At 53.9% G+C, this 18,976-nt stretch overlaps 1 protein-coding gene and 1 long non-coding RNA gene across 3 annotated transcripts in view; one reads left to right on the forward strand and one right to left on the reverse strand.

Moving 5' to 3' along the window:
- Window positions 1-2,827, reverse strand: part of LOC141047347 (uncharacterized) — a 60,682-nt gene extending 57,855 nt beyond the window's left edge. Inside the window, exon 1 of the long non-coding RNA XR_012219772.1 lies at window positions 2,700-2,827. This is a non-coding gene — a long non-coding RNA (uncharacterized lncRNA). The remainder of the gene's footprint in view (window positions 1-2,699) is intronic.
- Window positions 2,828-2,897: 70 nt separating this feature from the next.
- Window positions 2,898-18,976, forward strand: part of LOC141047288 (uncharacterized) — a 67,125-nt gene continuing 51,046 nt past the window's right edge. The window contains exons 1-2 of one of the 2 annotated variants that reach the window (XM_073542334.1): window positions 2,901-3,033; window positions 12,339-12,472. The gene's annotated coding sequence lies outside the window, so the exon portion shown is untranslated. Of the gene's footprint in view, window positions 3,034-12,338; window positions 12,473-18,976 lie in introns of both variants that reach the window. The other variant, XM_073542333.1, reaches the window with a different exon arrangement.

Here is an 18,976-nt window from a genome sequence, read left to right on the forward strand (position 1 = left end):
GCAGCCTCACGAGAGTGACATCACCCACTGCCCGACACAGCCCCCCTACATGCAGCCTCACGAGTGACAGCACCCACTGCCCGACACAGCCCCCCCAACATGCAGCCTCACGAGAGACTTTACCCACTGCCCGACACAGCCCCCCAACATGCAGCCTCACTAGAGTGACAGCACCCACTGCCCGACAGCCCCCCAACATGCAGCCTCACGAGAGACTTCACCCACTGCCCGACAAAGCCCCCCAACATGCAGCCTCACGAGAGTGACAGCACTCACTGCCCGACAGCCCCCCCAACATGCACCCTCATAAGAGTGACAGCACCCACTGCCCGACACATCCCCCCCCCCAACATGCACCCTCACAATAGTGACATTACCCACTGCCCGACAAAGCCCCCAACATGCAGCCTCACTAGTGACAGCACCCACTGCCCGACACACCCCCCCAACATGTAGCCTCACGAGTGACAGCACCCACTGCCCGACGCAGCCCCCCAACATGCAGCCTCACGAGAGTGACAGCACCCACTGCCCGACACAGGCCCCAACATGCAGCCTCACGAGTGACAGCACCCACAGCCCGACACAGCCCCCCAACATGCAGCCTCACGACTGACAGCACCCACTGCCCGATACAGCTCCCCCAACATGCAGCCTCACGACTGACAGCACCCACTGCCCGATACAGCTCCCCCAACATGCAGCCTCACGAGAGTGACAGCACCCACTGCCCGACACATCCCTCCCAACATGCAGGCTCACAATAGTGACATTACCCACTGCCCGACACAGACCCCCAACATGCAGCCTCATAAGAGTGACAGCACCCACTGCCCGACACATCCCTCCCAACATGCAGGCTCACAATAGTGACATTACCCACTGCCCGACAAAGCCCCCAACATGCAGCCTCACGCGAGTGACATTATCCACTGCCCGACACAGCCCCCAACATGCAGCCTCACGAGAGTGACACTACCCACTGCCCGACACAGCCCCCAACATGCAGCCTCACGCGAGTGACATTATCCACTGCCCGACACATCCCCCCAACATGCAGCCTCACGAGAGTGACATTACCCACTGTGCGACACAGCCCCCAACATGAAGCCTCACGAGAGTGACACTACCCACTGCCCGACACAGCCCCCCCAACATGCAGCCTCACAAGAGTGACATGACCCACTGCCCGACACAGCCCCCCAACATGCAGCCTCACAAGAGTGACAGCACCCACTGCCTGACAAAGCCCCCCCAACATGCAGCCTCACGAGAGACATTACCCACTGCCCGACACAGCCCCCCAACATGCAGCCTCATAAGAGTGACAGCACCCACTGCCCGACACATCCCCCCCAACATGCAGCCTTACTAGAGAGACATTACCCACTGCCCGACACAGCCCCCACAACATGCAGCCTCACAAGAGTGACAGCACCCACTGCCCGACAGCCCACCCAACATGCAGCCTCACGAGAGTGACAGCACCCACTGCCCGACACAGCCCCCCAACATGCAGCCTTACGAGAGAGACATTACCCACTGCCCGACACAGCCCCCACAACATGCAGCCTCACGCGAGTGACAGCACCCACTGCACGACACAGCCCCCCAACATGCAGCCTCACGCGAGTGACAGCACCCACTGCTCGACACAGCTCCCCAACATGCAGCCTCACGCGAGTGACAGCACCCACTGCTCGACACAGCTCCCCAACATGCAGCCTCACTAGAGTGACAGCACCCACTGCCCGACACAGCCCCCCAACATGCAGCCTCACGAGAGACTTCACCCACTGCCCGACACAGCCCCCCAACATGCAGCCTCACGAGAGTGACAGCACCCACTGCCCGACACAGCCCAACATGCAGCCTCACGAGAGTGACAGCACCCACTGCCCGACACAGCCCCCCAACATGCAGCCTCACGAGAGTGACATCACCCACTGCCCGACACAGCCCCCCAACATGCAGCCTCACGAGAGTGACAGCACCCACTGCCCGACACAGCCCCCCCAACATGCAGCCTCACGAGAGACTTTACCCACTGCCCGACACAGCCCCCCAACATGCAGCCTCACTAGAGTGACAGCACCCACTGCCCGACACAGCCCCCCAACATGCAGCCTCACTAGAGTGACAGCACCCACTGCCCGACACAGCCCCCCAACATGCAGCCTCACGAGAGACTTCACCCACTGCCCGACAAAGCCCCCCAACATGCAGCCTCACGAGTGACAGCACCCACTGCCCGACAGCCCCCCGACATGCAGCCTCACGAGAGACTTTACCCACTGCCCGACACAGCCCCCCAACATGCAGCCTCACTAGAGTGACAGCACCCACTGCCCGACACAGCCCCCCAACATGCAGCCTCACGAGAGACTTCACCCACTGCCCGACAAAGCCCCCCAACATGCAGCCTCACGAGTGACAGCACCCACTGCCCGACAGCCCCCCAACATGCAGCCTCACGAGAGACTTTACCCACTGCCCGACACAGCCCCCCAACATGCAGCCTCACGAGAGTGACAGCACCCACTGCCCGACACAGCCCCCCAACATGCAGCCTCACGAGTGACAGCACCCACTGCCCGACACAGCCCCCCAACATGCAGCCTCACGAGAGACATTACCCTTGCAGCAAATCAATATGTATGATCTCCCCATTGCCCGCACAACCCCCTCATCGTGCCCACCTTGTCCCCAAAGTCCGTCATCAATCCCCATTCCTCAGACAGCCTCCCTCAGCCATCTGACAGCTCCATGGTGCAGCCCCGCATTTCCCGCTTCTCTTCTCCAGCTGCCGCTGCACAGGGAAGCTTCCAAGTTCCCGACATCGTGTCTCTTCACTTGACTGAAGGAGGCTCCGCCCTTTCCGGTGACGTCATTGCCTAAAGGAATTGACTCCGTTCTAGCCGCTCCTCTGCTTCACACAGGCCGCATCAGACTCAGACAAGAGGCTACTAGTCAGAACACGCCCCCGGTCACACCGAACATTCTAGCGTCTACCGTGCGGCTCTGCGGGGACAGGTAGGTGTCAGGTCCCGTTATCCTCAGTCAGGATTCTCCGCTGTTCACACTCGTCTGTTTTTCATACATAAACACTCGGTTTTCCTCTATGTGATGTTCCGCTTTCTATCTGTATCCGGGAAGTTGTCACATGGGATAGGGCTGTTCTCCATCCTCAGTCACCAAGGCGACCCTGCACCGCGGACAGCGCCTCCAATAGGACACGCGGCTCCGTACATGAATCATCCCCAATAGGACACACGCGGCTCCTCTCCGTACATGAATCGCCCCAGTAGGACACACGCAGCTCCTCTCCGTACATGAATGGTCCCAAATAGGACACACGCTGCTCCTCTCCGTACATGAATCGCCCCCAATAGGACACGCTGCTCCACTCCGCACATGAATCATCCCCAATAGGACACACGCTGCTCCTCTCCGTACATGAATGGTCCCAAATAGGACACGCTGCTCCACTCCGCACATGAATCATCCCCAATAGGACACACGCGGCTCCTCTCCGTACATGAATCGCCCCCAATAGGACACACGCGGCTCCGTACATGAATCATCCCCAATAGGACACACGCGGCTCCACTCCGTACATGAATGGTCCCAAATAGGACACACGCGGCTCCTCTCCGTACATGAATCGCCCCCAATAGGACACACGCGGCTCCTCTCCGTACATGAATCGCCCCCAATAGGACACACGCGGCTCCTCTCCGTACATGAATCGCCCCCAATAGGACACACGCGGCTCCTCTCCGTACATGAATCGCCCCCAATAGGACACACGCGGCTCCTCTCCGTACATGAATGGTCCCAAATAGGACACACGCGGCTCCACTCCGTACATTTATCGCCCCAATAGGACACGCGCGGCTCCGCTCCGTACATGAATGGTCCCAAATAGGACACACGCGGCTCCACTCCGTATATTTATCGCCCCAAATAGGACACACGCGGCTCCACTCCGCACATGAATCATCCCCAATAGGACACACGCGGCTCCTCTCCGTACATGAATCGCCCCCAATAGGACACACGCGGCTCCTCTCCGTACATGAATGGTCCCAAATAGGACACACGCGGCTCCACTCCGTACATTTATCGCCCCAATAGGACACGCGCGGCTCCGCTCCGTACATGAATGGTCCCAAATAGGACACACGCGGCTCCACTCCGTATATTTATCGCCCCAAATAGGACACGCGCGGCTCCGCTCCGTACATGAATGGTCCCAAATAGGACACACGCGGCTCCACTCCGTACATTTATCGCCCCAATAGGACACACGCGGCTCCACTCCGTACATTTATCGCCCCAATAGGACACACGCGGCTCCACTCCGTACATTTATCGCCCCAATAGGACACACGCGGCTCCGTACACGAATCATCCCCAATAGGACACGCGGCTCCATACATGAATCACTCCCAATAGGACACACGCTGCTCCACCCCGTACATGAATGGTCCCAAATAGGACACACGCGGCTCCACTCCGTACATTTATCGCCCCAATAGGACACACGCGGCTCCACTCCGTACATTTATCGCCCCAATAGGACACGCGCGGCTCCGCTCCGTACATGAATGGTCTCAAATAGGACACACTCGGCTCCACTCCGTACATTTATCGCCCCAATAGGACACACGAGGCTCCGCTCCGTACATGAATCATCCCCTATAGGACACACGCTGCTCCACTCCGTAGATGAATCGCCCCCTATAGGACACACGCGGCTCCACTCCGTATATTTATCGCCCCAATAGGACACGCGCGGCTCCGCTCTGTACATGAATGGTCCCAAATAGGACACACGCGGCTCCACTCCGTACATTTATCGCCCCAATAGGACACACGTGGCTCCACTCCGTACATTTATCGCCCCAATAGGACACACGCGGCTCCGTACACGAATCATCCCCAATAGGACACGCGGCTCCATACATGAATCACTCCCAATAGGACACACGCTGCTCCACCCCGTACATGAATGGTCCCAAATAGGACACACGCGGCTCCACTCCGTACATTTATCGCCCCAATAGGACACACGCGGCTCCACTCCGTACATTTATCGCCCCAATAGGACACGCGCGGCTCCGCTCCGTACATGAATGGTCTCAAATAGGACACACTCGGCTCCACTCCGTACATTTATCGCCCCAATAGGACACACGCGGCTCCACTCCGTACATTTATCGCCCCAATAGGACACGCGCGGCTCCGTTCCGTACATGAATCATCTCCAATAGGCCACACGCTGCTCCACTCCGTACATGAATCGCCCCCAATAGGACACACGAGGCTCCGCTCCGTACATGAATCATCCCCTATAGGACACACGCTGCTCCACTCCGTAGATGAATCGCCCCCTATAGGACACACGCGGCTCCACTCCGTACATTTATCGCCCCAATAGGACACACGCGGCTCCACTCCGTACATTTATCGCCCCAATAGGACACACGCGGCTCCGTACACGAATCATCCCCAATAGGACACGCGGCTCCATACATGAATCACTCCCAATAGGACACACGCTGCTCCACCCCGTACATGAATGGTCCCAAATAGGACACACGCGGCTCCACTCCGTACATTTATCGCCCCAATAGGACACACGCGGCTCCACTCCGTACATTTATCGCCCCAATAGGACACGCGCGGCTCCGCTCCGTACATGAATGGTCTCAAATAGGACACACTCGGCTCCACTCCGTACATGAATCGCCCCCAATAGGACACACGAGGCTCCGCTCCGTACATGAATCATCCCCTATAGGACACACGCTGCTCCACTCCGTACATCAATCGCCCCCAATAGGACACACGCTGCTCCACCCCGTACATGAATGGTCCCAAATATGACACGCTGCTCCACTCCGTACATTTATCGCCCCAATAGGACACACGCGGCTCCACTCCGTACATTTATCGCCCCAATTGGACACGCGCGGCTCTGCTCCGTACATGAATCATCCCCAATAGGCCACACGCTGCTCCACTCCGTACATGAATCGCCCCCAATAGGACACACGAGGCTCCGCTCCGTACATGAATCGTCCCCTATAGGACACACGCTGCTCCACTCCGTACATCAATCGCCCCCAATAGGACACACATGACGCTCCGCTCTGTACATGAATCATCCCCAATAGTACACACGTGGCTCCGCTCTATACATGAATCATCCCCAATAGTACACACGTGGCTCCGCTCTATACATGAATCGTCCCCAATAGGACACACGCGGCTCCGCACATGAATCTCCCCCAATAGGACACACGAGGCTCCACTCCGTACATGAATCGCCCCCAATAAGACACACTGCTCTGCTCCGTATATAAATCATCCCCCAATAGGACACACGTTGCTCCAGAGGTCGCGCTACATATTTTTCAGAGGAGTAGAAATACTCCTCCCAATATTTTTGAGGAGTATTTTTCACCACGGAGTACGCAATTTGTATGAATTAAAATTGGCCATACAGGGGTATACGTTGCGTGCTATTAAAAAAAGGGTGGCCAGCAGAGATCCATCCAAAAGTCCCAGGCAGGCAGCAGAACAGAAGCCAAACAAATCCCATAATTGTCAATAGGGTTTGTTTGGCAGATGGCACTTCTGTCATACAGCGAGCCGAGCACACTCACCCTGAGAACGTGGCCGGTACTATGGAGCACGGAGCGGGGGTCACGTGTCCTGAAGCCGTGCTGGCTGCACTACACATGCTGGAAAGCAGAGAGAGGGCGCGGGGGTCACGTGTCCGTACAGCCGCCGCTGCACTACACACGCTGAGATGCACAGAGAGAGCGCGCCGCGATGACGTCAGTCGCGCGGGTCACGTGTCCGTTAATCCTCAGCTGCGCTGGACAGAGCGTTTTAGCTGCAGTGATGACATGTCCACAGCGGCTTCACAGACAGCTAGACCCCGACCCGTGCCCTTCTAGCTGGCTTCGTCCTCATCGCCAGAGTTCTGCGTTCTAATCCCTGCCCTTCCACCTCGCCGTGGACGGACCCCTGCCCTTCCACCTCGCCGTGGACGGACCCCTGCCCTTCCACCTCGCCGTGGACGGACCCCTGCCCTTCCACCTCGCCGTGGACGGACCCCTGCCCTTCCACCTCGCCGTGGACGGACCCCTGCCCTTCCACCTCGCCGTGGACGGACCCCTGCCCTTCCACCTCGCCGTGGACGGACCCCTGCCCTTCCACCTCGCCGTGGACGGACCCCTGCCCTTCCACCTCGCCGTGGACGGACCCCTGCCCTTCCACCTCGCCGTGGACGGACCCCTGCCCTTCCACCTCGCCGTGGACGGACCCCTGCCCTTCCACCTCGCCGTGGACGGACCCCTGCCCTTCCACCTCGCCGTGGACGGACCCCTGCCCTTCCACCTCGCCGTGGACGGACCCCTGCCCTTCTTGTATTGAAGGGATTAGAACGCAGAACTCTGGCGCTGAGGATGAAACCACTGACCCTTGAAGGGGGGGGGGGTCAGAAGGTGTATGTCTATGGCTGATCCTGCTGTGTCGCCTCCTGTTCCCGGCACTTCCAGCAGGCGGCACGGTGTGAGAGTGCAGCAGACACCACAGAGCACGCTGCCCTGCCCGACCGGATAAGCCGAGTGGTGAGGCCAGAAGCCGGGGGCGGAGCCAGGAGACGCAGTAACTTCCGCGCAGCTGGAGAAGCCTCTGAGGGGGAAGGGGAGACTACCATAACGAACAAAGGTGGCTCCGGCTGGGGCTGACACCTGAGCGGTGGGAGAGGAGGCGGCGGGGTGTGGAGGAGGACGCGCTGCTCACATACATGGCGGGGGCAGCACTGCGGAGGGGGATGGGAGGCTGCGGCCACCGCTGGCTTTGTCCGGCCGCCACTTCACGGCTCAGCTCAGAAACAAGCACAGAGGGTGCGCCGCGATGACGTGAGTCGCTCCGCCTCCGCAACATCTGATACTGCCCTTTCCCCAGCTCCGTCCAACTCGCTGCCACTGTAGCTTAGAACGATGCGTCCCGTTGACTTATCGTACTAATCTGAAGGTGTTTTTTTCGCCTGCCTGTGCGTCATAGACGCCCAGACAGGCGTTAATGCGACCTCTGCGCTGCTCCACTCCGTACATGAATTGCCCCCAATAGGACACACGCTGCTTCACTCCGTACATGAATCATTCCCAATAGGACACACGCGGCTCCGCTCCGTACATGAATCATCCCCAATAGGACACACGCGGCTCCGCTCCGTACATGAATCATCCCCAATAGGACACGCGGCTCCGCTCCGTACATGAATCGCCCCCAATAGGACACACGCGGCTCCGCTCCGTACATGAATCATCCCCAATAGGACACGCTGCTCCACTCCGTACATGAATCATCCCCAATAGGACACATGTGGCTCCGCACATGAATCGTCTCCAATAGGACACAAGCGGCTCCACTCCGTACATGAATCGCCCCCAATAGGACGCACGCGGCTCCGCTCCGTACATGAATCGCCCCAATAGGTAACACGCTGCTCCACTCCGTACATGAATCGTCCCCAATAGGACACATGCGGCTCCGCTCCGCACATGAATCATCCCCAATAGGACACACGCGGCTCCGCTCCGTACATGAATCATCCCCAATAGGACACACGCTGCTCCACTCCGTACATGAATCATCCCGAATAGGACACACGCACTCCACTCCGTACGTGAATCGTCCCCAATAGGACACATGCTCCGCTCCGTACATCAATCATCCCCAATAGGACACACGCTGCTCCGCTCCGTACATCAATCATCCCCAATAGGACACACGCTGCTCCACTCCGCACATGAATCATCCCCAATAGGACACACGCGGCTCCGCTCCGTACATGAATCATCCCCAATAGGACACACGCGGCTCCGCTCCGTACATGAATCATCCCCACTAGGACACATGCGGCTCCGCACATGAATCATCCCCAATAGGACACACGCGGCTCCGCTCCGTACATGAATCGTTCCCAATAGGACACACGCAGATGCGTACATGAATCGCCCCCAATAGGACACACGCGGCTCCGCACATGAATCATCCCCAATAGGACACACGAGGCTCCACTCCGTATATTAATCGCCCCCAATAGGACACACAGGGCTCTGATCCATACATGAATGGCCCCCAATAGGACACACGAGGCTACGCTCTGTACATGAATCGCCCCCAATAGGACACACGTTGCTCCACTCCGTACATGAATTGCCCTCAATAGGACACACAAGGCTCCACTCCGCACATGAATCATCCCCAATAGGACACAAGCGGCTCCGCTCCGTACATGAATCATCTCTAATAGGACACAAGCGGCTCCGCTCCGTACATGAATCATCCCTAATAAGGACACATGCGGCTCCGCACATGAATCATCCCCAGTAGGACACACGCGGCTCCGTACATGAATTGCCCCCAATAGGACACACGTTGCTCCACTCCGTACATGAATTGCCCTCAATAGGACACACAAGGCTCCACTCCGCACATGAATCATCCCCAATAGGACACAAGCGGCTCCGCTCCGTACATGAATCATCTCTAATAGGACACAAGTGGCTCCGCTCCGTACATGAATCATCCCTAATAGGACACATGCGGCTCTGCACATGAATCATCCCCAGTAGGACACACGCGGCTCCGTACATGAATTGCCCCCAATAGGACACACGCGGCTCTGCACATGAATCATCCCCAATAGGACACACGAGGCTCCACTCCGTACATGAATCGCCCCCAATAGGACACACGCTGCTCCACTCCGTACATGAATCGCCCCCAATAGGACTCACAAGGCTCTGCTCCGTACATGAATCGCCCCCAATAGAAGACACGCGGCTCCGCTTCGTACATGAATCGTCCCCAATAGGACACACGCAGCTGCGTACATGAATCACCCCCAATAGGACACACGCGGCTCCGCACATGAATCATCCCCAATAGGACACACGAGGCTACGCTCTGTACATGAATCATCCCCAATAGGACACGCGCTGCTCCACTCCGCACATGAATCATCCCCAATAGGACACAAGCGGCTCCGCTCCGTATATGAATCATCCCCAATAGGACACAAGCGGCTCCGCTCCGTACATGAATCATCCCCAATAGGACACATGCTGCTCCGCACATGAATCATCCCCAGTAGGACACACGCGGCTCCGTACATGAATCACCCCCAATAGGACACACGCGGCTCCGCACATGAATCATCCCCAATAGGACACACGAGGCTCCACTCCGTACATGAATCGCCCCCAATAGGACACACACTGCTCTGCTCCATACATGAATCACCCCCAATAGGACACACGCTGCTCCACTCCGTACATGAATCGCCCCCAATAGGACTCGCAAGGCTCTGCTCCGTACATGAATCGCCCCCTAATAGAAGACACGCGGATCCGCTCCGTACATGAATCGTCCCCAATAGGACACACGCGGCTCCGCACATGAATCTTCTCCAATAGGACACACGAGGCTCCACTCCGTACATGAATCGCCCCCAATAGGACACACACGGCTCTGCTCCATACATGAATCACCCCCAATAGGACACACGCTGCTCCACTCCGTACATGAATCGCCCCCAATAGGACTCACAAGGCTCTGCTCCGTACATGAATCGCCCCCTAATAGAAGACACGCGGATCCGCTCCGTACATGAATCGTCCCCAATAGGACACACGCGGCTCCACTCTGTACATGAATCGCCCCCAATAGGACACACACGGCTCTGCTCCATACATGATTTGCCCCCAATAGGACACACGAGACTCCGTACATGAATCGCCCCCAATAGGACTCACGAGGCTCCGCTCCGTATATGAATCATCCCCAATAGGACACACGCTGCTCCACTCCGTACATGAATGGTCCTCAATAGGACACACGCTGCTCCGCTCCGTACATGAATCGCCCCAGTAGGTCACACGCAGCTCCGCTCCGTACATGAATCGCCCCCAATAGGACACACGCAGCTCAGTACATGAATCGCCCCCAATAGGACACACGCAGCTCAGTACATGAATCGCCCCCAATAGGACACACGCGGCTCCGCACATGAATCATCCCCAATAGGACACACGCGGCTCCACTCCGTGCATGAATTGCCCCCAATAGGACACACGGCTCTGCTCCATACATGAATCACCCCCAATAGGACACACGCTGCTCTGCTCCATACATGAATCGCCCCCAATTGGACATGCACGGCTCCGCTCCGTACATGAATGGTCCCCAATAGGACACACGCTGCTCCGCTCCGTACATGAATCATCCCCAATAGGACACATGCAGCTCCGTACATGAATCGCCCCCAATAGGAGACACGCGGCTCCGGTCCGTACATGAATCGTCCCCAATAGGACACACGCAGCTCCATACATGAATCGCCCCCAATAGGACACACACGGCTCTGCTCCGTACATGAATCGTCCCCAATAGGACACACGTGGCTCCGCACATGAATCATCCCCAATAGGACACACGCTGCTCCACTCCGTACATGAATCGCCCCCAATAGGACACACGCGGCTCTGCCCCGTACTTGAATCGCCCCAATAGGTCACACGCAGCTCCGCTCCGTACATGAATCATCCCCAATAGTACACACGTGGCTCCGCTCTGTACACGAATCGCCCCCAATAGGACACGAGGCTCCGCTCCATACATGAATCATCCCCAATAGGACACACGCTGCTCCACTCCGTAGATGAATCGCCCCCAATAGTACACATGTAACATAGTAACATAGTAATTAAGGTTGAAGGGAGACTTTAAGTCCATCTAGTTCAACCCATATCCTATCCTAACTTGCCCTAACATGTTGATCCAGAGGAAGGCAAAAAAAACCCCATGTGGCAACAAGTAAGCTTCACATTGGGGAAAAAAATTCCTTCCTGACTCCACATACGGCAATCAGACTTGCTCCCTGGATCAACGCAATATTAAGGAAACTAGTGTATATACCCTGTAATATTATACTTTTCAAGAAAGGCATCCAGTCCATTCTTAAATTTTAGTAGGGAATCACTCATTACAACATCATATGGCAGAGAGTTCCATAGTCTCACTGCTCTTACAGTAAAGAATCCGCGTCTGTGAGTATGCTTAAACCTTCTTTCCTCCAGACGTAGAGGATGCCCCCTTGTCCCCGTCACAGGTCTAAGAGTAAAAAGATCATTAGAAAGCTCTTGGTATTGTCCCCGCATATATTTATACATTGTAATAAGATCACCCCTAAGCCTTCGATTCTCCAAACTAAATAACCCCAAATGTAATAACCTGTCTTGGTATTGCAGACCCCCGAGTTCCCTAATAACCTTGGTCGCTCTTCTCTGCACCCGCTCCAGTTCAGCTATGTCTTTCTTATACACCGGAGACCAGAACTGTACACAGTATTCTAAGTGTGGTCGCACTAGTGACTTATATAAAGGTAAAATTATGGTCTCCTCATGAGCATCTATGCCTCTTTTAATGCATCCCATTATTTTATTTGCCTTTGCAGCAGCTGCCTGACACTGGCCGCTAAATGTGAGTTTGTCGTCCACCCATACACCCAGGTCTTTTTCAGTGACTGTTTTGCCCAGTGTTTTACAATTAAGCACATAATTATACATCTTGTTCGTTCTACCCTAGTGCATGACCTTACATTTATCCCCATTAAAGCTCATTTGCCATTTATCAGCCCAAGCTTCTAGTTTACATAAATCCTCCTGTAATATAAAATTGTCCTCCTCTGTATTGATTACCCTGCAGAGTTTAGTGTCATCTGCAAATATTGAAATTCTACTCTCTATGCCCCCTACAAGGTCATTAATAAATATGTTAAAAAGAAGCGGGCCCAAAACTGACCCCTGTGGTACCCCACTGCTAACCGTGACCCAGTCTGAGTGTGCTCCATTAATAACCACTCTTTGTTTCCTATCCCTGAGCCAGCTCTTAACCCACCTACACATATTTTCCCCTATCCCCATTGTTCTCATTTTATGTATCAACCTTTTGTGTGGCACCGTATCAAAAGCTTTTGAAAAGTCCATGTACACCACATCCACTGCATTCCTTTGGTCCAGTGCGGAACTTACCTCTTCATAAAAGCTTATCAGATTAGTCTGACAGGAACGGTCCCTTGTAAACCCATGTTGATATTGGGTCATGAGGTTATTCTTCTCCAGATACTCCAGTATAGTATCTTTTAGAAAACCCTCCAGGATTTTACCCACAGTTGAGGTTAAACTTACTGGCCTATAATTTCCAAGTTCAGTTTTTGTCCCCTTTTTGAATATTGGCACCACATTTGCTATACGCCAGTCCTGTGGTACAGACCCTGTTATTATGGAATCTTTAAAGATTAAAAATAATGGTCTATCTATGACTGTGCTTAATTCCTGCAGTACTCGGGGGTGTATCCCATCCGGGCCCGGGGATTTGTCAATTTTAGTGATTTTTAGACGCCGCCGTACTTCCTGCTGGGTTAAGCAGGTGACATTTAACAGAGAATTTTTATCCCTGATCATGTTATCCGTCATGGGATTTTCTTGTGTAAACACTGTTGAAAAAAAAGTCATTTAGCATATTGGCTTTTTCCTCATCCTCATCCACCATTTCACCCAGACTATTTTTAAGGGGACCAACACTATCATTTTTTAGTTTCTTACTATTTATGTAGTTAAAGAATATTTTGGGATTATTTTTACTTTCTCTGGCAATGAGTCTCTCTGTCTCAATCTTTGCTGTCTTGATTTGCTTTTTACAGAATTTATTTAATCTTCTGTATTTAGTTAATGCCTCATCACTACCTATTTGCTTTAATTCGCTAAATGCTTTATTTTTGTCCCTTATTGCGCCCCTTACAGCTCTATTTAGCCATAGTGGTTTCTTCCTATTTCTAGCATGTTTATTCCCATACGGTATATATTGTGCACAGGTCCTATTCAGGATGCTAATAAACGTCTCCCATTTTCTTTGTGTATTTTTATGTCTCAGGATATCGTCCCAGTTAATTCCACCAAGATCATCTCTCATCCGTTGGAAATTTGCTTTCCTGAAGTTTAGTGTCCTTGTAAACCCTCTACTACACTTCTTATTAAAGGATACATGAAAACTTATTAATTTGTGATCACTGTTACCCAAGTGACCCCCAACCCTTACATTTGATATGCGGTCTGGCCTGTTGGTTAATATTAGGTCTAGCAGTGCCCCCCCTCTTGTTGGGTCCTGAACCAGTTGTGAAAGGTAATTGTCTCTCATAGTAGTCAAAAACCTATTACCTTTGCTGGAACTGAAGGTTTCGGTTCCCCAATGTATTTCAGGGTAGTTGAAGTCCCCCATAATAATGACTTCTCCTTGAGTCGCAGCTTCATCTATTTGCTTTATGAGGATATTCTCTTGCTTCCATTATTTTTGGAGACTTATAACAAACCCCTATCAGTAATTTATTATTTTTCTCCTCTCCCCTTATCTCTACCCACAGGGACTCTACATTTTCATTAGATTCATATATATTATCACGAAGGATGGGTTTTAAGGATGATTTTACATATAAACACACGCCTCCCCCTCGCTTATTTGTTCGGTCATTTCTGAACAGACTATAGCCCTGTAAATTAACCGCCCAGTCGTGGCTCTCGTCCAGCCATGTCTCAGATATCCCCACCATGTCATAATTATGTTCCAACAACATTAACTCCAATTCCTTCATTTTGTTGGCAAGGCTTCTGGCATTAGTATACATGCACTTTATGTATCTCTCTGTACCTCTATTCTTTCTTAAATTATTAACTGTTCTAACCCCACCCCCATGCCACCCCCACCGTCATTATTTGTGCCCAGGTCTCTAGCTGCACTGTCTTCCCCTCCTATAAAAGGAATACCCTCCCCCCCGTCCCTAGTTTAAACACTCCTCCAACCTTCTAGCCATTTTCTCCCCCAGCACAGCTGCACCCTCCCCATTGAGGTGCAGCCCGTCCCTAGCGTAGAACCTGTAGCCAACTGAGAAGTCGGTCCAGTTCTGTAGGAAACCTCTCCTTCCTACACCAATTCCTGAGCCACTTATTAACCACCCTAACCTTTGCCTCTCTGGCGTGGCACGTGGTACAGGAAGTATTTCAGAAAATACCACCTTGGAGGTCCTTGCTTTAAGCTTACAGCCTAATTCCCTGAAATCATCTTTAAGGACCTTCCACCTACCTCTAACTTTGTCATTTGTGCCAATGTGCACCATGACCGCTGGATCCTCACCAGCCCCTCCCAGTAATCTGTCAACCCGATCAGCGATGTGTCGGACTCGAGCGCCAGGTAGGCAGCACACCGTTCGACGATCCCTGTCTTTGTGACAGATTGCCCTATCTGTTCACGTAATTGAGTCTCCCACTACCAGAACCTGTCTGGCCTGCCCTGCTCTCCTATTTCCCCCCTTACTGGAGCAGACACTCCTCCGGCTTTCAGAGGACATGCCTTGCTGCAGCAGTGCTACTCCTGCACTAACACTCCCCTCATCTGCCAACTTGGCAAACTTATTGGGGTGTGCCAGATCAGGACTAGCCTCCCTGGTGCTCTTGCCTCTACCCCGCCTTCTAACTGTCACCCAGCTAGCTGCTTCATTGTCCTGCAGCTCCAACCTAGCATCCCCCCCCTCATCTATCCCATTGAGCGTCTGCTCAGGGAGCAGAAGACTCCTTTCCATATTGTCTATGGATCTCAGTGTTGCCAGCTGCACATTTAGATCCAGTATCTGGGCTTCCAAATGCACAACGTGCTCACATCTTGCACAGCAGTATGCACCCTCAACCGGCTGTTCAAGGATTTCATACATGCGGCATGACGTGCACTGGATGGCATTGGCAATAGTGGAGCACATCCTAATGGGGATTGCACCAGACAATAAGATAAGCAAAAATAAATTAAAAAAAAAAAAAAAAAAGTATTAATATAATATAACAGCAATTCAGTAAGACCTCCCTTGGAAACTCCCTGAATCCAAAGTCACAGAATCTCAAGTCACACACTTACCACAGTTCGCACTTACGCTCAGATCACACTCAGCTCGTTCACACTCGCTCAGGTAGAAGATTTAAAAGAGTTTTTGTTTTTTTTTCCCCTTTCACCAGCACACCACCTTGCTGCTCAATGCACTTCCAAAAGCATGTACATGAATCGCCCCCAATAGGACACACGCGGCTCTGCTCCGTACATGAATCGCCCCCAATAGGACACACGTGGCTCTGTACATGAATTGCCCCCAATAGGACACACGCGGCTCCGTACATGAATCACCCCCAGTAGGGCACACGCGGCTCCGCTCTGTACATGAATCGCCCCCAATAGGACACACTGCTCTGCTCCGTACATGAATCGCCCCCAATAGGACACACGCTGCTCCACTCCGTACATGAATCATCCCCAATAGGACACACGCTGCTCCACTCCGTACATGAATCGCCCCCAATAGTACACACGTGGCTCCACACATGAATCATCCCCAATAGGACACATGCGGCTCCGCTCCGTACATGAATCGCCCCCAATAGGACACACTCGGCTCCATACATGAATCGCCCACAATAGGACACACTCGGCTTCGTTCCGTACATGAATCATCCCCAATAGTACACACGTGTCTCCACTCTATACATGAATCGTATCCAATAGGACACACGCAGCTCCGTACATGAATCATCCCCAATAGGACACACGCGGCTCCGCTCCGCACATGAATCATCCCCAATAGGACACACGCGGCTCCGATCCGTACATGAATCATCCCCAATAGGACACATGCGGCTCCGCACATGAATCATCCCCAATAGGACACACGCGGCTCCGATCCGTACATGAATCATCCCCAATAGGACACACGCGGCTCCGCTCCGTACGTGAATCATCCCCAATAGGACACACTCGGCTTCGCTCTATACATGAATCGTATCCAATAGGACACACGCAGCTCCGTACATGAATCATCCCCAATAGGGCACACGAGGCTCCACTCCGTACATAAATCGCCCCCAATAGGACACACACGGCTCTGCTCCGTACATGAATCACCTCCAATAGGACACACGCTGCTCCACTCCGTACATGAATCGCCCCCAATAGGACACACACGGCTCTGCTCCGTACATGAATCGCCCCCAATAGGACACACGAGGCTCTGCTCCGTACATCAATCGTCCCCAATAGGACACACGCAGCTCCGTACATCAATCGTCCCCAATAGGACACACGCAGCTCCGTACATCAATCGTCCCCAATAGGACACGCGCAGCTCCGTACATGAATCGCCCCCAATAGGACACACGCGGCTCCGCACATGAATCATCCCCAATAGGACACACGAGGCTCCGCTCCGTACATGAATCGCCCCCAATAGGACACACGCTGCTCCACTCCGTACATGAATCGCCCCCAATGGGACACGCGTGGCTCCGCTCCGTACATGAATCATCCCCAATAGGACACACGCGGCTCCGCTCCGTACATGCATCGCCCCCAATAGGACACACGAGGCTCCGCTCCGTACATGAATCATCCCCTATAGGACACACGCTGCTCCACTCCGTACATGAATCGCCCCCTATAGGACACGCTGCTGCACTCCGTACATGAATCGCCCCCAATAGGACACACGAGGCTCCGCTCTATACATGAATCGCCCCCAATAGGACACACTGCTCTGCTCCGTACATGAATCATCCCCCAATAGGACACACGCTGCTCCACTCTGTACATGAATCGCCCCCAGTAGGACACATGCGGCTCTGCTCCATACATGAATCGCCCCCAATAGCACACACGCGGCTCCGCTCCGTACATGAATCATCCCCAATAGGACACGCTGCTCCACTCCGTACATGAATCATCCCCAATAGGACACATGCGGCTCCGCACATGAATCATCCCCAATAGGGCACACGAGGCTCCACTCCGTACATGAATCGCCCCCAATAGGACACACACGGCTCCACTCCGTACATGAATCGCCCCCAATAGGACACACACGGCTCTGCTCCGTACATGAATCGCCCCCAATAGGACACACGCTGCTCCACTCCGCACATGAATCGCCCCCAATAGGACACACGAGGCTCTGCTCCGTACATTAATCGCCCCCAATAGGACACACACGGCTCCGCACATGAATCATCCCCAATAGGACAGACGCTGCTCCACTCCGTACATGAATCGCCCCCAATAGGACACACGAGGCTGTGCTCCGTACATGAATCACCTCCAATAGGACACACGCTGCTCCACTCCGCACATGAATCGCCCCCAATAGGACACACGAGGCTCTGCTCCGTACATGAATCGTCCCCAATAGGACACACACGGCTCCGCACATGAATCATCCCCAATAGGACAGACGCTGCTCCACTCCGCACATGAATCGCCCCCAATAGGACACACATGGCTCTGCTCCGTACATGAATCGCCCCCAATAGGACACACGCTGCTCCGCTCCGTACATGAATCATCTCCAATAGGACACACGCTGCTCCACTCCGTACATGAATCGCCCCCTATAGGACACACGCTGCTGCACTCCGTACATGAATCGCCCCCAATAGGACACACGAGGCTCCGCTCCGTACATGAATCATCCCCAATAGTACACATGCAGCTCCGCTCTGTACATGAATCGCCCCCAATAGGACACGAGGCTCCGCTCCGTACATGAATCATCCCCAATAGGACACACGCTGCTCCACTCCGCAGATGAATCGCCCCCAATAGTACACATGTGGCTCCACTCTATACATGAATCGCCCCCAATAGGTCACACGCCTGTCTGCTCTGTACGTGGATCGTCCCCAATAGTACTGTCATGCTAGGGAGAATCCAGGAGTGAACCTGCAGGATCGCGACGACAAACTTCCCTTGGGTGAGCTGGCCAGGTGGACCACCCCATATAATGTACAGGGAGCATTAGGGTCAGGTC

This window comes from Dendrobates tinctorius, unplaced genomic scaffold (genome assembly GCF_039654945.1).
Source record: "Dendrobates tinctorius isolate UK_male_01 unplaced genomic scaffold, ASM3965494v1 ptg000126l, whole genome shotgun sequence".
NCBI lineage: Eukaryota > Metazoa > Chordata > Amphibia > Anura > Dendrobatidae > Dendrobates > Dendrobates tinctorius.